At 41.1% G+C, this 20,985-nt stretch overlaps 1 protein-coding gene across 13 annotated transcripts in view; it reads left to right on the top strand.

The window, feature by feature from the left end:
* LPGAT1 (lysophosphatidylglycerol acyltransferase 1) overlaps positions 1-20,985 on the top strand; it is a 947,911-nt gene that overhangs the window by 76,228 nt on the left and 850,698 nt on the right. The gene's annotated exons all lie outside the window — the stretch shown is intronic.

Below are 20,985 nucleotides of genomic sequence, written 5' to 3'. Positions count from 1 at the left end.
GAAGCCCAGGACTGGGGCGGCAGGGGGTGTGGGTCGGTGGGAGGAGAGCCCAGGACTGGGGCAGCAGGAGGGTACAGGGGGGAGCCCAGGGCTGGAACGGGGGGGCAGCCAAATTTTTTTTTTTGCTTGGGGCAGCAAAAAACCTAGAGCCAGCCCTGCCGGATTCCCCCAGCCGCTGGGGCGCCGAGCCCTTTAATTTGACCCTGAGGGTTCCCAGCCACCTCTTCAGCTGGGAGCCCCCAGTTGATTTAAAATAAAGTATCACCTCCCCACCCCCAGCCTTCTTTTTTGTCCCACAGCTGTTTTGGTGGGGTGGCACTGGGGAAGGAGGGTTTGTTTCTGCAGGGGTGGGCGGCTGTGAGGTGGGGTGTTTCTGCGGGGCTGGGAGGTTTCGGCCCTCGGCTGTTTTCTTTGGAGTAATGTGGCCCTCGCCGTTTTACGAGTTGTGCAGACCTGATCTAAAGGAAAACCAATTTTTATTTAACAAATATTGTTATGGGGGAAAGAGCATTCGCCTATGCTAAACTTTCCTAAGAGAAATTACAAATTTCCTCCCCCACCCCAGATGGCTGATGTTTTCTTCCCCACTCCTTGGCCACAGACACTTATGAAAAGCAAAAATCCCAGTACTGGTACATTTCCCCACCTACTGCTATGCATCAAAATAAACAAGAAGATAATGTACCTTCAAGGCTCCCTTGTGCGATGCTTAAAAATAATAATGAATGCAGAAAAACATTCTAATGTTCTTTTTAGCATCTAAGCTTTCTTTTAAGAAAAATAAGTTTATATAATTTCCTTTGTTGAGAACTATTTGAATAGGACAATGTGCTGTTGTTGTCCTTTTTACCCAGCTTTTTAGAAAGGACTACATAGTTTTGCTTCTGCTCTTGTGTGTTTGAACTCACTTGCCTCCCTAGAGACTTGCCAGATAATTCACTGCTCAATCTAGCTTCTTGTAAGTTGTAATACAAGGTTAAAGATCTTACTAGGATTTTTGAATATGTTCATTATTTCTTACAGCCTTACAATCACATGCATTACAACTAAAATAATGTATAACAGTGGACTGAAATTGCAGTAAGGGCAATACCACAAAAATGGATAAAATAGTAAATTTTCAGTGGCCATCTTACTAACATATAGGGGCTAAGGTCTTTTCACTCGTGCTCTTTTTAAATTAAAAGTTTTGACTTTAAGCAAACATATCTATTTTATTACAGCTAGCTAAACCATAAAAGACAACACATAACTCCCTCTCCAGTGGCTAAAAACCAGTTTGATACCTTGCTTTCTAAAATAACAAAACACATCACTTTTCATAGGTTTCATAAGAAGCAATGAAAACCTTCAGGCAATTTTGAGCACAGCATAAATGATCAGCTGTTAATAAGTTTGAATACAGTTGCTGAAGGAGACAGATATATACATCAGCAAATGGTTGCCTTAATTTAAGTTCATCACTTGCAATTTCTCTAAAGTGCTTTTAATACACACTTCAGTTTTCAGGCAGGTTACTCTTACAAGTAGAATCACAAAACAGGAGCTTCAATGCTAATATCATGGGACTCAGCTGAATTAAACTTCAGCTGGGCATGCATCTAGGGTTTGTGTGTGTGTGTGTTTTTTGTTTTTTTAAAAGACATTTATAGACATGTATTTATGGTTGTGTGTGTCAGGTGAAAGCCTATTTCTGGTCTGATTTTGCAGCTCTTTGTTACTAAACAGGATTCATTGGGGGATAGTGACAGGCACTCCAGCTGAACTGTGAGGGTCATCTTCTAGCTCTGTTCTTAGTGATAAGTTACTCTTCCTGTTTCATCAGGCACAGTGTCTCTGGTTGCTTCCTTCTTGGATCTGGTCAGGAGTTTTGTCTCAGGAAGCTTCGCTGTTGGGAGTGTCTTTATTTTATGACCTTTCAGACTTGGAGATGGCTCCCCGATGCTGTAAATCTATTCATTAGCTTATTCCCTAAATAGTGAGTTCTGAGGTTAAATTGCCGGTTGTTAGGGGAAGCATTGCAGATTCTCACTTCATTTGTTACCTGCTACTCTTTCCTCTGTTACTATAAGGTGGGTGCACAACTGGTTGGGAAAACTACTCAGAGTAGTTTTCAATGGTTCAGAGTCAAGCTGGAAGGGCATTTTGATTGGGGTCCCAGAGGAATCTATACTGGGTCCTGTTCTATTTGATATCTTAATAAATAATTTAGAAAATGACACAGAGTACAGGTATAAAATTTGTGAATGTTGTCAAGCTGGGGGTGGTGTCACAAGCACTTTGGAGGACAAAAGTGATCTTGATAAATTGGAGAAATGGTCTGAAATAACTAGCTGAAGTTCAAGAAGGACAAATGCAAAATACTATACTTAGGAAGGGCTTACTGATTTCACAAATACAAAATTGGAAATTTCTTCCTAGGAAGGAGTACTGCGTAAAACTGGAGGTTATAGTGGATCACAAACTAAATGAGTCAACCATGTAATACTGCTGCACCCCCTCCAAAAAAAAAAAAGTTCGTGGGGGGGGGAGAGGAACATCATTCTGGGATGTATTAACACAGTGGGTCTCAAACTTATTTACTGCTGACCCCTTTCACATCGCAAGCCTCTGAGTGCAACCCCCACAATCAATTAAACGCACTTTTTAAAATATATTTAACACCATTATAAATGCTGGAGGCAAGCAGCGTTGGGGTGGAAGTTGACAGCTCGTGACCCCCCCATGTATTGGGAGGAGTGTTGTAAGCAAGACATAAGAAGTAATTCTTCCACTGTACTCCACAGTGATGAGGCATCAGCTAGAATATTGTGTCCAGTTCTGGGCACTACAGTTTGGCAAAGATGTGGACAAATTGGGGAAAGTTCAGTGGAGAGCAACAAAAATGATTAAAGGTCTAGAAAACATGATCTGCAAGAAAAGACTGAAAAAATAGGGTTTGTTCAGTCTAGAGAAGACTGAGGGAGGGATATAACTCTCTCTTCAAGTACATAAATGGTTGTTATAAAAAGGAGGATGATAAATTGTTCTCTTTATTGAGGACAGGACAAGAAGTAATGGGCTTAAATTGCAGCCAGGGAGATTTTATGTCAGACCTTAGGAAAAGCTTCCTAATTGTAAGGGTAGGTAAGCGCTGGAACAAATTACCTAGGGAGGGTTCTGTCATTGGAAGCTAAGAATAGGTTAGACAAACATCTGTCAGGGACAATCTAGATCAGCGATTCTCAAACTGTGGGTTTCAACCCAATTTTTATGGGGTTGTCAGGGCTGGCCTAGACTTGCTGGGGCCCAGGCCAAAGTCTGAACCCCACTTCATCCCTGGGCAGCAGGGTTCAGGTTACAGCCCTGGAGCTTCGGCTTTGTTCCCTTCCAGCCCGGGTGGTGGAGCTTTGGCTTTGGCACCCTCTTGCAGGGCTTGGGCAGGTTCAGGCTTCAGTCTCTGCTCCTGGGGTCATGTAGTAATTTTTGTTGTCAGAAAGGGATTGTGGTGCAGTGAAGTTTGAGCACCCCATGTCTGGATAGTACTTAGTCCTGCCTCAATGCAGAGGACCAGACAAAATGAGCTGTTGAGGTCCCTTCCAGTCTCTCATTTCTATGATTCTATAAAAGCAGCAAAGAATCCTGTGGCACCTTATAGACTAACAGACGTTTGGAGCATGAGCTTTCGTGGGTGAATACCCACTTCCTCAGATGCATGTAATGGAAATATCCAGGGGCAGGTATATATATGTGTGCTAGCAAGCAAGCTAGAGATAACGAGGTCAGTTCAATCAGGGAGGATGGGGCCCTGTTCTAGCAGTTGAGGTGTGAAAACCAAGAGAGGAGAAACTGGTTCTGTAATTGGCAAGCCATTCACAGTCTTTGTTCAATCCTGAGCTGATGGTGTCAAATTTGCAGATGAACTGAAGCTCAGCAGTTTCTCTTTGAAGTCTGGTCCTGAAGTTTTTTTGCTGCAGGATGGCCACCTTAAGGTCTGCTATAGTGTGGCCAGGGAGGTTGAAGTGCTCTCCTACAGGTTTTTGTATATTGCCATTCCTAATGTCTGATTTGTGTCCATTTATCCTTTTCCGTAGAGACTGTCCAGTTTGGCCGATGTACATAGCAGAGGGGCATTGCTGGCATATGATGGCGTATATTACATTGGTGGATGTGCAGGTGAATGAACCAGTGATGGTGTGGCTGATCTGGTTAGGTCCTGTGATGGTGTCGCTGGTGTAGATATGTGGGCAGAGTTGGCATCGAGGTTTGTTGCATGGATTGGTTCCTGAGCAAGAGTTATTATGGTGTGGTGTGCAGTTACTGGTGAGAATATGTTTCAGGTTGGCAGGTTGTCTGTGGGCAAGGATTGGCCTGCCACCCAAGGCCTGTGAAAGTGTGGGATCATTGTCCAGGATGGGTTGTAGATCCTTGATGATGCGTTGGAGGGGTTTTAGCTGGGGGCTGTATGTGATGGCCAGTGGAGTCCTGTTGGTTTCTCTCTTGGGTTTGTCTTGCAGTAGGAGGCTTCTGGGTATACGTCTGGCTCTGTTGATCTGTTTCCTTATTTCCTCGTGCGGGTATTGTAGTTTTGAGAATGCTTGGTGGAGATTTTGTAGGTGTTGGTCTCTGTCTGAGGGGTCAGAGCAGATGCGGTTGTACCTCAGTGCTTGGCTGTAGACAATGGATCGTGTGATGTGCCCGGGATGGAAGCTGGAGGCATGAAGGTAGGCATAGCGGTCGGTGGGTTTTCGATATAGGGTGGTGTTAATGTGACCATCACTTATTTGCACCATGGTGTCAAGAAAGTGGACCTCCCGTGTAGATTGGTCCAGGCTGAGGTTGATGGTGGGGTGGAAGCTGTTGAAATCATGGTGGAATTTTTCCAGAGTCTCCTTCCCATGGGTCCAGATGATGAAGATGTCATCAATGTAGCGTAGATAGAGAAGGGGTGTGAGTGGACGAGAGCTGAGGAAGCGTTGTTCCAAGTCGGCCATGAAGATATTGGCATATTGTGGGGCCATGCGGGTGCCCATAGCAGTGCCACTGATCTGGAGATATATATTGTCATCAAATTTGAAATAGTTGTGTGTAAGTATAAAGGCACAGAGCTCAGCAGCCAGTTGTGCTGTGGCATCATCAGGGATAGTGTTCCTGACAGCTTGTATTCCATCTGTGTGTGGGATGTTTGTGTAGAGAGCCTCTACATCCATGGTGGCTAGGATGGTGTTTTCTGGGAGGTCACCAATGCATTGTAGTTTCCTCAGGAAATCAGCGGTGTCGCGGAGATAGCTGGGAGTGCTGGTGGCATAGGGTCTGAGCAGAGAGTCCATATATCCAGATAGTCCTTCAGTGAGAGTGCCAATGCCCGAGATAATGGGGCGTCCAGGATTTCCGGGTTTGTGGATCTTGGGTAGTAGATAGAATAACCCTGGTCGGGGCTCTAGGGGTATGTTGATTTCTTCTGGTGTTAGTGTAGGGAGTGTCCTGAGTAGATGCTGTAGTTTCTTAGTGTATTCCTCAGTGGGATCTGAGGGAAGTGGCCTGTAGAATTTGGTATTGGAGAGTTGTCTGGCTGCCTCCTTTTGATAGTCAGACCTGTTCATGATGACAACGGCACCTCCTTTATCAGCCTCTTTGATGATAATGTCAGGGTGGTTTCTGAGGCTGTGGATGGCATTGCGTTCTGCACGACTTAGGTTGTGAGGCAAGCGATGTTGTTGTTCCACGATTTCTGCCTGTGCACGCCGGCGGAAGCATTCAATGTATAGGTCCAGGCTGTCATTTCGACCCTCAGGAGGAGTCCATGTGGAGTTCTTTTTCTTGTGCTGTTGGTGGGAGGGCACCCGTGTATCAGTGCACTGTTCAGTGTTGTCCTGGAAGTATTCTTTGAGTCGGAGACAGCAAAAGTAGGCTTCCAGATCGCCACAGAACTGTATCATGTTGGTGGGGGTGGCAGGGCAGAAAGAGAGTCCCCGAGATAGGACAGACTTTTCTTCTGGGCTGAGTGTGTAGTTGGATAGATTGACGATATTGCTGGGTGGGTTAGGGGTACCACTGTTGTGGCCCCATGTGGCAGGTAGGAGTTTAGACAGCTTACAGTCCTTTTTCCTTTGAAGAGAGGTGAAGTGAGTAATGTAGATCTCCTGTCTTATTCTAGTGAAGTCCGTTTGTATAGAAGTTTACCAGACGTATACCCAGAAGCCTCCTACTGCAAGACAAACCCAAGAGAGAAACCAACAGGACTCCACTGGCCATCACATACAGCCCCCAGCTAAAACCCCTCCAACGCATCATCAAGGATCTACAACCCATCCTGGACAATGATCCCACACTTTCACAGGCCTTGGGTGGCAGGCCAATCCTTGCCCACAGACAACCTGCCAACCTGAAACATATTCTCACCAGTAACTGCACACCACACCATAATAACTCTTGCTCAGGAACCAATCCATGCAACAAACCTCGATGCCAACTCTGCCCACATATCTACACCAGCGACACCATCACAGGACCTAACCAGATCAGCCACACCATCACTGGTTCATTCACCTGCACATCCACCAATGTAATATACGCCATCATATGCCAGCAATGCCCCTCTGCTATGTACATCGGCCAAACTGGACAGTCTCTACGGAAAAGGATAAATGGACACAAATCAGACATTAGGAATGGCAATATACAAAAACCTGTAGGAGAGCACTTCAACCTCCCTGGCCACACTATAGCAGACCTTAAGGTGACCATCCTGCAGCAAAAAAACTTCAGGACCAGACTTCAAAGAGAAACTGCTGAGCTTCAGTTCATCTGCAAATTTGACACCATCAGCTCAGGATTGAACAAAGACTGTGAATGGCTTGCCAATTACAGAACCAGTTTCTCCTCTCTTGGTTTTCACACCTCAACTGCTAGAACAGGGCCCCATCCTCCCTGATTGAACTGACCTCGTTATCTCTAGCTTGCTTGCTAGCTCATATATATATACCTGCCCCTGGATATTTCCATTACATGCATCTGAGGAAGTGGGTATTCACCCACGAAAGCTCATGCTCCAAAACGTCTGTTAGTCTATAAGGTGCCACAGGATTCTTTGCTGCTTTTACAGATCCAGACTAACACGGCTACCCTCTGATATATGATTCTATAGATTACTTTATGGAATGTAACATTGCCAACTAATTTATTATTTCAGTCTTTACTTTTCTGTCTTTATATTTGAAGAGTGCTATTCTCCATTGCTTACTCTACTCTTAGATTATTTTCATAGACTGCTTAGTGCTAGTAATTGTTAAGCAGATAAGTTACTATTAAGGAAGGAGGAAGACTTTTTTTTGTTCTCAAACTTCTTTTTTGGTCCTCAACAGAGTACTTATGTAAGCTTATGTTTGTTTTATGTTAGTTAAAAGTGTAATACAAAGAATATAGAAAACCCTGTAAACAGGAACACTGATTTACCTCTCACTCTGAAATATCACTAATATTTAGGTCTGTTATCTGTCTCTTTCATAGATTCATAGACTCTAGGACTGGAAGGGACCTCGAGAGGTCATCGAGTCCAGTCCCCTGCCCTCATGGCAGGACCAAATATTGTATAGACAATCCCTAATAGACATTTATCTAAGCTACTCTTAAATATCTCCAGAGATGGAGATTCCACAACTTCCCGAGGCAATCTCTTCCAGTGTTTAACTACCCTGACAGTTAGAAACTTTTTCCTGATGTCCAACCTAAATCTCCCTTGCTGCAGTTTAAGCCCATTGCTTCTTGTTCTATCATTGGAGGCTAAGGTGAACAAGTTTTCTCCCTCCTCCTGATGACACCCTTTTAGATACCTGAAAACTGCTATCATGTCCCCTCTCAGTCTTCTCTTTTCCAAACTAAACAAACCCAATTCCTTCAGCCTTCCTTCATAGGTCATGTTCTCAAGACCTTTAATCATTCTTGTTGCTCTTCTCTGGACCCTCTCCAATTTCTCCACATCTTTCTTGAAATGCGGTGCCCAGAACTGGACACAATACTCCATCTGAGGCCTGACCAGCGCAGAGTAAAGCGGAAGAATGACTTCTCGTGTCTTGTTTACAACACACCTGTTAATGCATCCCAGAATCACGTTTGCTTTTTTTGCAACAGTATCACACTGTTGACTCATATTAAGCTTGTGGTCTACTATGACCCCTAGATGTCTTTCTGCCATACTCCTTCCTAGACAGTCTCCTCCCATTCTGTATGTGTGAAACTGATTGTTCCTTCCTAAGTGGAGCACTTTGCATTTATCTTTATTGAACTTCATCCTGTTTACCTCAGACCATTTCTCCAATTTGTCCAGATCATTTTGAATTTTGACCCTGTCCTCCAAAGCAGTTGCAATCCCTCCCAGTTTGGTATCATCTGCAAACTTAATAAGCGTACTTTCTATGCCAACATCTAAATCGTTGATGAAGATATTGAACAGAACCGGTCCCAAAACAGACCCCTGCGGAACCCCACTTGTTATACCTTTCCAGCAGGATTGGGAGCCATTAACAACTACTCTCTGAGTATGGTTATCCAGCCAGTTATGCACCCACCTTATAGTAGCCCCATCTAAATTGTACTTTCCTAGTTTATCTATAAGAATATCATGCGAGACCGTATCAAATGCCTTACTAAAGTCTAGGTATATCACATCCACTGCTTCTCCCTTATCCACAAGGCTCGTTATCCTATCAAAGAACGCTATCAGATTAGTTTGACACGATTTGTTCTTTACAAATCCATGCTGGCTATTCCCTATCACCTTACCACCTTCCAGGTGTTTGCAGATGATTTCTTTAATTACCTGCTCCATTATCTTCCCTGGCACAGAAGTTAAACTAACTGGTCTGTAGTTTCCTGGGTTGTTTTTATTTCCCTTTTTATAGATGGGCACTATATTTGCCCCCTTCCAGTCTTCTGGAATATCCCCCGTCTCCCATGATTTCCCAAAGATAATAGCTAGAGGCTCAGATACCTCTTCTATTAACTCCTTGAGTATTCTAGGATGCATTTCATCAGGCTCTGGTGACTTGCAGGCATTTAACTTTTCTAAGTGATTTTTTACTTGCTCTTTTTTTATTTTATCTTCTAAACCTACCCTCTTCCCGTAAGCATTCACTATATTAGACATTCCTTCAGACTTCTCAGTGAAGACCGAAACAAAGAAGTCATTAAGCATCTCTGCCATTTCCAAGTCTCCCGTTACTGTTTCCCCCTCCTCACTGAGCAGTGGGCCTACCCTGTCCTTGGTCTTCCTCTTGCTTCTAATGTATTGATAAAAAGTCTTCTTGTTTCCCTTTATTCCCACAGCTAGTTTGAGTTCATTTTGTGCCTTTGCCTTTCTAATCTTGCCTCTGCATTCCTGTGTTATTTGCCTATATTCATCCTTTGTAATCTGACCTAGTTTCCATTTTTTATATGACGCCTTTTTATTTGTAGGTCACGCAAGATCTCGTGGTTAAGCCAAGGTGGTCTTTTACCACATTTTCTATCTTTTCTAACCATCGGAATAGCTTGCTTTTGGGCCCTTAATAGTGTCCCTTTGAAAAACTGCCAACTCTCCTCAGTTGTTTTTCCCCTCAGTCTTGATTCCCATGGGACCTTACCTATCAGCTCTCTGAGCTTACCAAAATCTGCCTTCCTGAAATCCATTGTCTCTATTCTGCTGTACTCCCTTCTACCCTTCCTTAGAATTGCAGACTCTATGATTTCTTGATCACTTTCCCCCAAGCTTCCTTCTACTTTCAAATTCTCAACAAGTTCCTCCCTATTTGTTAAAATCAAGTCTAGAACAGCTTCCCCCCTAGTAGCTTTTTCAACTTTCTGAAATAAAAAGTTGTCTGCAATGCAGTCCAGGAACTTATTGGAGAGTCTGTGCCCCGCAGTGTTATTTTCCCAACATATATATGGATAGTTGAAGTCCCCTATCACCACCAAATCTTGGGCTTTGGATGATTTTGTTAGTTGTTTGAAAAAAGCCTCATCCACCTCTTCCACCTGATTAGGTGTCCTGTAGTAGACTCCCAGCACGACATCACCCGTGTTTTTTACTCCTTTTAGCCTAACCCAGAGACTCTCAACACTTCCGTCTCCTATGTCCATCTCCACCTCAGTCCAAGTGTGTACATTTTTAATATATAAGGCAACACTTCCTCCTTCTTCCCCTGTCTATCCTTCCTGAGCAAACTATACCCATCCACACCAACATTCCAGTCGTGTGTATTATCCCACCAAGTTTCAGTAATGCCGACAATGTCATAGTTGTATTTATTTATTAGCACTTCCAGTTCTTCCTGCTTATTACCCATACTTCTTGCATTTGTATATAGGCATCTAAGATACTGGTTTGATCTTGCCTCCCAGGTTTGCCCTGACCCTCCTTCCTCACTGCCATTATAGCCCGTGCTCCCTCCTGTTTCCAACCCATCTCCCAGGTCTTGTTCCCCACTTACCTGTGGAGTTTGCTCACCTGTCCCCGTCGAATCTAGTTTAAAGCCCTCCTTACTAGGTTAGCCAGTCTGTGCGCAAATAAGGCCTTTCCCCTCTTCAAAAGGTGAACGCCATCTGTGCCTAGCAGTCCTTCCTCGAATAGCATCCTGTGGTCAAGGAAGCCAAAGCCCTCCTGGTGACACCATCTTCGCAGCCAGGCATTCGCCTCCACAATGCATCTGTCTCTGCCCGGGCCCCTACCTTCAACAGGAAGAATCGAAGAGAATACCACCTGCGCTCCAAACTCCTTAACCCGTACTCCCAGAGCCTTAGAGGAGGTCTCTGAAAACATTAAATGAATAGCTTCCTATTAGTAAATTTAACCTTTCTGTTCCTACAAACATTCTTAAGAGTTCAGCTATACTGTACTTTACCTTTTATTTGGAACATAGGATTTGACATAACTACTCAGACTGCTGATCTGTCAAGTAAACATCTTGTCACTAGCCAGTACGAGACATTTAGGGGAACATGGACTGAAATATAATGCATATAGGGCCCGACATTCAGAGTTGGTGAACACCTGCAGGTCCTATTGACTAGTGGTTACTGCTCAGCATTTCTGAAAATAAGGCAACGTGCCAATTTTATGTAATGTTCTGTTTGTGCAGTAGGATGCGGGGGGGAAGGGTGTTAAATCAGCCATCAAGGTATTCCCATATGCAGCAAATCACAGCCATAATTTCCCACTGCTGGGGAACTGGGTGGATGTTAGGATGTGAAGTTGGAGATAAAGATTTTCCTTCATCCTTCCCACTTTGCATCCTCATCCAAGTGTGCTAGCCACAGTGTGCTATGTCTCTGTTGTTCCTGCATTGAAACTGGAGAGGTGTAGTGGGATGAAATTTGAACAAACAGTGGCGGGTCCCGTCCAGTGGCAACACATCTGAGTTCAGAATCAGACCTCTCTCTCATGCCTGCAGGGGCTTACTGTATGATATAGTTAGTGTTCTCTCTTTTTCTAGGGGAAGATGTACATTGAATAGCCAGCTGGACACTGGAGGGCTTAAATTTTGCTCCTCTTGATGTTAAAGTTTTGCAATTAACTTAATTGGAAAACCAAATCTGTCCTTTTAAGAGCTGCATCAATAGAGCACCAGAAAGATGAATTTCAGAGGAAGGTAGGGGTGTGTGTGTGTGTGTGTGTGTGTGTATATATTTGTGTGTCTGTCCTTTTTGGGGAGAAGAGCAGAGTAATAGGGAAAAACTAGTTGGAGGAATCCTTGAGCAGCATTCCTGCACCCTCTCACTTGCCTTTGGAAGCTTTTTAAGTAAAGGGCAGCAGGAGGGGAAGAATATTTTTTAAATTGATTTCCCTATTTGTTGCAGAGTGAAGGAGAATGAGTGGAACAGGAAAAGGATATGTGGAGAGAGGAAAAGACAGAAATAAAAAAGGGGTAGGGAGAACAGAAGCAGTGTGTGAATTTCATATTTTAGTAGATTATACATTAGGTATTTGTTTAAAAATAAAGGAGAGAAAAGGGCTCATTTTATCTTTTATGGAAAAAGTATGTGGGTTAGGGTGAAATCTCCCCTAATCTATATCTGTATGAGAGGCTATTGTCTGGTTCACATTACTGTCTTCTAAATATCTGCCCATTTGACTTATCCTGTTAACTGGCAGGAGCTATCCTTCTGAAGAATGGAAAATATTTAGTTAAAAGAAGTGAATGTTTAGCATTAAATTCTTAATGTGTTCTTGTAAATTAATATTTTTCTTACAAGTAAACAAAAAGTCTTGTCTAGAGATCAATGATCTTGTGTAATATTGAGGTTGCAGATCAAATCTAGAGGAAAACCGACTTTCCAGTAACCTTGACCTTCTACTTCTAATGGAATTTCACCCATGTTAGGCTAGCTATTCATGCAGGATCACCTAATATGACAATGTAATAATGACATAACTCAAAAATAGATAAGATATAAATAATTTACAATCCAGTTTAATAAGGAATTAGTCTAAACACTATTTAGCTTTTTTTAGTAGGTTTTAGAAGAAATATAAAAAATAAAGATATATTAAGTGGTAATATAATCTGCTTGTGTGTACAGAGTAAATGTTCTCAGAAATTTTAATATGAGTGGAGCACCAAGGAAGCTATCCAGTCCTTAATGTATGTTGTACATAGCTTACAATAAATTGATTAATTATAGAATTATTCAGCAGCTGCCCCTGTATGCCTGGCCAATAACTATCATGTAATTAGTCATGTGTTAGTGTACAGGAATATGCTGTAAACCTAATACATGTTAAATTATAAACTAACACTGTGTGAGGTATGCAGGGAGCATTGCCAGTTGGCTGGTGATAAAACAAGTGGAATTTTTGTGACACTTTGGGACCGGCAGACTGGCTACAGGAACACTAGGTTGAAAGATAGACAAACAGCACCAGCTGGTGCATTATAGTTTGATTTTAGTTCAGGTTCGGCCACAGAGTTTGGCAGTTGAACCTGGCCCTGGTCCATTGAAAAGGGGGGTTATTTCCACTCAGAAAATGCAACCGTTTTTTGTGTTTGTTTTTTTTTTATGGCCCAGATTCAAATTGAAGGCAATGGATCCTATGGGACAATCTAAACTTGTTTCTAACACTAGAGAACCAGACCTGCCATAGCCATATGGTGGCAGTGCTCTAACATTGCTGGTGTAGACTGGCCATAAAATATGCACATTACTTACAGTGAAAGTAGCTATTTCATACACTGCAGTGTTTTCTTCCTAATATACCTTTTTATTCCTTTCTTTCTATGAACACTGTTGACTTTGTAGTCACATTAATATTATAGACACTTGTTAGGAAATATTGTGCACTGTCTCATAAGTCCATGTATAGAGTCCCTTTTCATACAGTTAATCAGGTGAGAAACAAAATACTTTTAAAGAGAGTCTTCTGCACTAGCTTACTTATATTTAAAAAACACAGCTGTTTCGTTCTTTCTGGAAATATTTCTTTGGGAAGAAATGTGACCTGATAAGTTTTAGGCTCAAGATCAGAACACTCATGAGGTTTCCTTAGTGAGTGTATTTTTTTTTTTTGTATAAACTAACAAGGTTGAGGGAGACTAGTACACCAAAAACGTGACAAAATGCTATTAAGAGATTAATTTTAAATGGAAACAAACCAGAAACTTCAAAACTGCATCAGTATCCTGGTTTCTACCAGGACAACAGGTGTTCCCTTTTGCCTCTTGCATTGTCTGATCATGTGCAGGCAACAAGTTGCTACTAACAGGCCACAGTTACCTAGCTTTAAAATTTTTCCCTATGCAATTAAGATTTGGTTGCTCAGACAAGCTTATAGACTGATCAAGTCAACCCTAAAGGAGTTGTCTACATTAGCACTTTACAGCACTGCAACTTTCTCGCTCGGGGTGTGAAAAAACAGATCCCTGAGCGCTGCAAGTTTCAGCGCTGTAAAGTGCTAGTGTAGCGCTGGTAACTATTCCCCTCCTGAAGGTGGTTATTTTTATAGTGCTGGGAGAGCTCTCTCCCAGCGCTATGCCATGACTACATAGCCATGTTAAAGTGCCGCTGCGGCCAGTGCTTTAATGTTGCTAGTGAAGACATGCCCTTGGCTTTCTCTTTAAGATAAGTAAAAATGTGCCTTTCAATATAAGGCATGTCTTTTCTAATCCTTTAATCATCCTCAAGGCTCACCTCTGAACTCTCTCCAATTAATCAGCATCCTTCTTAAATTGTGGACACCAGAACTGGACATGATATTTCAGTAGTGGCCACACCAGTCCCAAATGCAGAAGTAATATAACCTCTCTACTCTTATTTGATATTCCCCTGTTTATTCATTCAAGGGGTTCACGTTATCCCTTCTGACCACACTAGAAGTAGCACTGGGTGCACATGTTCTGCTGATTAACCACTATGACCTTCCAAGTCCTTGCCAGAGACACTGCTTCCCAGGATAAACCCCCTCCCATGCTGTAATTATGAGCTACATTCTTTGTTCCTAGATATGACTTTTGTATTTTGATATATTAAAATGCATGATGTTTGCTTGTGCTCAGTTTACTAAGCAATCCAGATTGCTCTTCATCAGTGACCCGTGTCATAAACAGATAGATAGTTAAGGGTTAATGTCTCTTTCACCTATAAAGGGTTAACAAACAGTGACCTGCAAACACCTGACCAGAGGACCAATCAGGAGACAAGATACTTTCAAATCTCGTGGAGGGAAGCCTTTGTTTGTGGGTTTTGGGTTTGGTTTTGTTCTCTCTGGGGCCTGGATGGGATTAGAGGTGCAACCTGGTTTCTGCCAATCTTCCTGCTACAGTCTCTTATCAATTCAGAATTGTAAGTAAGAAAAGGCGGTCATAGTCTTTTAATTTTTTTTTTTCATTTACATATGTGTACTTGCTGGAAGTAGCTTAAATTGTGTTTCTGCTGGAGAAAGTTTCTTTCTATTGTTTATAGTTGAAAGACCCTGTAACTTTTTACCATCTAAAGTGCAGAGATAAACCTTTTACTTTTTTATTTCTTTTTTTATTAAAAGTTTTGCTTTTAAGACCTGTTTGATTTTTTTTCTCCTAGTTAAGTTTCAAGGGAATTGGTGGGGAGAAGGGAAGGATACATTTTTCTCTTTGTTTTAGATTCACGCAGCTTGTATTGCCTCTGGGTGAAGGGGAAGGTAACACTCCTCTCGGTGTGGTGATTCAAAAAGTTGAATCAGGCGATCTCCTAGTGTTCCCAGGGCGGGAAGGAGCTGGGAGGAAGAAGGGAGGGGGTGGGGAATGGTTTATTTCCCTTTGTTGTGAGACTCAAGGAATTTGGGTCTTGGGACTCCCAGGGAAGGTTTTTGGGGGAGACCAGAGTCTATCAGGCGCTCTACTCTAAGTCCTGATTGGTGGCAGCCTATCAGATCTAAGCTGATAATTAAGTTTAGGGGAATTCATGCTAGTACCCATATTTTGGACGCTAAGGTACAGCATTGGGAATTATACTTGACAACCCGTCTTCATTATTTACCACACCCTGAATTTTTGTATACTGCAAACTTGATTACTACTGATTTCGTTTTCTTTCAGGTCACTTATAAATAGTGTAGGGTCAAGAACCTATCCCTGCAGGACCCCAATAGAGAAACACCCTGTCTGATGATGATTCTTTGTTCACAATTACATTTTAAGACGTAGTAATCAGCCAGTTTTAATCAATTTATTGTGTGCAGTGTTGATTGCATCATTCTAATTTTTCAATCAAAATGTTTTGTGGTACTAAGTCGGATGCGTCACAGACGTCTGTTTACATCAACATTATTATCTTTATCAACCAAACTTGTAATCTGATAAAGTTATCAAGTTAGTTTGCCATCTGTTTTTCCATAAGCCCACGTTAATTGGCATTAATTATATTGCTCTTCTTTAAAACTCTTCAGTTTCTTGTCAGCTGTTCCATTATTTCGCCTGTAGTCAAGTAGCCTGTCTCTGACAGCAATTGGAAGCATATGCTTCAGAGAAAGGTGCAAGAACCCACAGTGGGAAGATATGGGATAATCTGCCCCACACGTAAGTCTCATCTGGTCTCTAATAGTTCGAGATTGACTTAAACCCTGAAACTCAAGATTTCAGAACTCCATCCAAAATTTTTATTGTCATTAATTATAACAATTCTGGATATTCTTAGCATCTGTGTAAATATCCAATCCCTTTGTTTCCAATTTCTCTTCACACAAACAGAATTTTTCCAGGCCTCTGATCCTATTTCTTCTTCAACCTGATCCAAGAACCTTAATCCTATATCTTACATCTATGTAGAAATATATCTTAGTTTCTTTAGGTACTAAATTATGTAAGTATAAGTGAATTGTTCCTCTTGTACCTGGATTGCACTTTTTGGAGAAACTTTATTCATTATTTTTTAATGAACCACACTGAATGTACAGGACTTCTATCCCAGGAGTGAAAAGTAAAAATATCTAGTGGAATTGGTGCCAACGCTTGATGGCTTGTTGTCTTTAAGAGTGAGCGCCTTTGATGCTAGAAAGGAAGTGCTGTCTGTGTGTCTGCATACAGAAAGATTTAAGTGTTCATTTTGGCTCCTGATAAAAGCAGCCCTGCTGAGGAATCCAGAGTGTCCCACATCAGGATGCTGTACTTGGAGTTCTCTGCCCAGAGAGTGGAATCTGTAGAGTGTAATAGGTAAAGTACATGCTGCACATACACCAGCAATCTGATTCTCCAGGGACTGATTTTCTTTCAGAGGAAACAAGTGCTTAGATGTATGCTCAGGGGGACTATAAAAGTCCCTTTCAGATTGTCTCTCTGAACTGTTTGCAAAGCTATGTTTCTTCAAGTAACTGGACTCGATTCTCTGACGGGTTTTAAAAACAGAAAAATATTTTGGTGGAATTCAGGTTTATTTTTCTTTGTTTGGTTTAGAAGTCTCTGTATTTGAATATTACTAAGCAAAAGCTAGCAAGTCATGGCAGCTTGGGGCCCATTGTTCGCTGAAGATATATGTTCCAGAGCTTAATTCAACCAACTTTGCTTTGGTAAAATAATCAGAGTAAGAATCCACTGTATAGCAGACTCTGATAACAGGCTTCTTCTATGCATTTGATTCTGTCTTTGTTGAAGTCAGATCTTAGGGCCTTCAAATGTAGTCCAGTTCATCTTTATTACTTAACGTTCAGAAATGGCTTTATTAGAGAACTCAAGAGAGAAAAAAAATAATTTATGCAGAAGATAGACACTGTTGCACTGTCTTTTAATTCACTAATTTTTTTAAAATATTATTTCTGATACATGTCTGTGAAATAGTATAATCTATTTAAAAAAAAAAAAGAATTGGAAAGAAAAGCATTTATATGGGCTTTTTTCTTCCTTGATGACGGTTAGAAGAAGATCTTTTCAGCAAGCCAGAGAGCAAAAACACCAAACCATCCCCCTAACCTCCTCTCTTTTCACACATCTATTTGTTTCATTTATGCTGCTGTCATTGCTGGTAAACAACCTCTTATCAGGCCTGGGGGATGAGTGTGCACATTAGCTCCCTCAGAACGGCACATGTCAACATGCTAGTGCATAAGACGGGAAGTACAATTAACCATCAACGACACATTGAAACTTAACTCTGTACAAAGTGCTGTCAAATAGCCACAGTAAATATGCTGAAAAACAATAGAGTAAAATTGTTCTGGGTCTAATCTCTTTCAGCTGTAGTAATTTTAGGTGTTAGCTCACCCCAGTTAATTTCACTGCTATTTTAAGTAGAAATAGTAGCCTTCAAGTTTAACCATGGATGGTGGACTCTTTGCTTTTCAGATCAGAGCCCAATGGTGGCATAACACCCAACTCTTAGGCAGAGGCAGTCCCTCCGCTTCACACTCTCCTTTGTTGCTTTACCCTATTCCCATGGTTAATACTGATCATCTGCTGGGAGACATGCATTCCAAGGGGTTCAAAATTCCCGCTCCTGGTCAAGGCCAAATGACTCAAAGGAAAAAGAAGGGCCCAAATTTTGATTGATCCAGATGGTCGGCTTTAAAACTCAACTAATAGGCATTTGGACTTGAGCAGCAGGGAGAATTTTGAACCCCGCTGAGTCTGTCTCATACTAGCCAGTCAGTGTCCTCTGTGGGAGGAAGGTAGAGCAGTAAAGGAAGATCTTAAGGGGAGCCACTGCCGCAGGCCAAGTTTTGGGCATCACTAGGCACTGATATGAAAATCAAAGGATCCACCCACCCTGAAAGAATGAGAACACAGAAGAAATAATTATGAAAATTCACCACTGCTATTATTTCAGAAGAAAAAGTACATTGAGACCCACTTAGTTTCTCCTTTTGATTTGCTTTCCTAGCCAAACAAATATTCCCTTGATTGTTGATTATTCTTATTTTTTTTTTGTGTCCAGCTACTTGGAAAAAAACAACAGTGCATGGTGTGTACCTCTCACAAGGTAGCCTACTTCTACATGATTTGTGTATGAATGGAATGCCTGCAGGCTATTTTGAACATTCGTCCTCTATTAAAAGAGAAGGATCAGGGGTGTGAATGTTTCCGAATTATTCAAAGAGAAACTAAAAGATTAAAATAATATGGCTCACAGTCAAGTGTTCGGAAAGTTGCAGCCCAGGAGAAAACACAGGCCCCCAGAAAGGTCAATTTCAAAGTTGTTCTAGCTAGCTGCTGCTTCAGAGAGCTCTCTGTTAGTCAAGCTGTTTGATCTTTCAATTTCTATTAAAAGACTCTCTCAGTCTGCCTTTTTGGTAGAAGCTGAAAGTTCAAAATAGCTTGGCTGCCAGGGATGATTGTGGTTGCCCTGGTCACCCCAAAGTTGGAGATAGAGGTTCTTGAACAGACTCATGTAAAGCTTCTTTACACTACAAATTGTCAGGACTCCAATTACAACACTGCCCTATTTTTATTTTTTTTAACGTCTAAATGGGTGTGTAATTTTTGAACTAGGTTAAACTGAATCAAAATTATTGTCTGGTTCTGTCCATCTTAAAAATAGGTCTGTGCGTTTATTGTGTAGATATGCCTTTATATATGTGTTAGGAAGTCCAATTGTCCTTCAACCATCAGGATTTTAAATTCTGGTGCTGGGTGGACTAGAATTGTAGTGAAAATTGGCAAGACCTTTTTAAGCAAAGCAGAACTGTACTCTCACTTAGGAATGATGAACATTCAGTGCCATCCAAGAATGCTTTTTTTTTTTTTTTTTTTTTTTTTTTTTTTTTTTTTTTCCAAATTCATAGCAAAACCAGAATGGGCATGGTAAGCTTGAATTTTTTAAAAAAATTACCTTGTTTCAAAAAGATCAGTTATCTGGTGTTGCAAATAGCGTGCCCTGATTTAAGATAAATAAATAAAAATTCTTGGGTTCAGAAGTCTGTTTGGATGGACCTGAGAGCAACACCATCAAACATACTCAGGCGGGCATAGCCTTGCTTTGTCTTTGTGCAATAGGCCTGCTTCCTCTTGAGTTTCAGTATCAGCTTGAACTTTGTTGTTATTGGAAACACTATCTTGGGGAGAACATAAATAGTGCAATTCAATAAAACCAATGAAACTGTCTATACATCCAGAAATGTACCAAAAATAAATCTCTTGTCTATTCTTGCAATTGTAGGGGTTAATTTTAACATTGTAAACATTAGCAGGACTGAAATGTTGAGATGGAAATATGATTACTTGCTGAAAATGCTGACATTTGTGTTTGGTTTACATTTGTGTGAACTCCTGTCTTATGCTGCAATAAATTTTAATGACCAGAATGTTGCATCTAGTATTTGACTTTTCCTGCAGCCGTACAGTGTCTATTGCCCTTGCTATCCTCCTTAAATTTCTGGCTTTTTATGATAGTAGGTAGCTTTAGTTAATCACATTTATTAACATAGTACTTGTGATTTTTTTTGTTTGTTTACTAAGGCATTTTAAAAAGTTTTTTACATAATTTTAGAAGCAGCAAAGAGTCCTGTGGCACCTTATAGACTGCATGCATCTGACGAAGTGGGTATTCACCCACGAAAGCTCATGCTCCAAAACTTCTGTTAGTCTATAAGATGCCACAGGATTCTTTGCTGCTTCTACAGATCCAGACTAACACGGCTACCCCTCTGATACTTTACATAATTTTAGATATGCCAGTAAATTAACATTTCATCAGGAAGCAATGTTTATTAACTCCTCTTTAAATAATTAATTAATACTTTATTAGAAAACTGTTTCTATTAGAAAAACTATTAGAAAATTCAAATTGACAATGTCTTAAGCTTTCAAATGAAAGAATAAGGCTAAAGTCATGGATTCTTTCACATTCCTGATTTGAAGTGTATCTCGGACAAGTTGGTATCTTTGTGGTGAGATGCAATAGTAACAAATTGAATGAAGAGCTGCCATGTTAAAAGCTGAGGTCTATGAAAGGCTGAAAGAGTGCAAGACCTTTTATAATTAGGGCGCATGGTTTGTTGCAGGACTCAGATCTGTGGTTTCTCTTTGTGTTGAGGTGGAGCTGGTGTGAGACATCCACACAGCACTGCCCCTCAGTTGCTACTAAGTTAGGGCAAGCAAGTAGGAAAGCAACACAGAAGAGAGATGGAGGCAGCAGTGGCCTTCCTGCAGTGATAGAGTCCAAACCATCAGGTGTTGAGGCAGCAGTTTGAAACCACTTTTTATTAAATAGCTTAGAACAATTTTTTGTGTAAAATCAAAATATTTTGGTTAAAATATTATTCTGGCACTTTTTACTAGTAATGATGTGTGCTTCCCACCCCATAATAAGACTAGTGTTAATAGTTCATTTTTTATTTCACGCTATGGAAAATAAATTAATTAGCTTTGTATTTTTCAGGTAAGTGTGTGTCTGTCTGTCTATCAAAAGAGAGAGAGCTGCTTTGGATTTGCTATGAATTACTTTAGCATTAGATTGAATTTAACACGCTGCTAACATTAAAAATATTATTTGAGAATCATTCGTCTCATCTTTCTAAATTATTTGTTCATGTTATCCAGCTAATAATAGTGGCCACTGTTTGTTTGATATTTG

The sequence above is a fragment of the Gopherus flavomarginatus genome, chromosome 4, assembly GCF_025201925.1.
Source record: "Gopherus flavomarginatus isolate rGopFla2 chromosome 4, rGopFla2.mat.asm, whole genome shotgun sequence".
Lineage (NCBI taxonomy): Eukaryota > Metazoa > Chordata > Testudines > Testudinidae > Gopherus > Gopherus flavomarginatus.
Note: the sequence above shows the minus strand (reverse complement) of the source record. Positions and strands in the feature narration are given on the sequence as shown.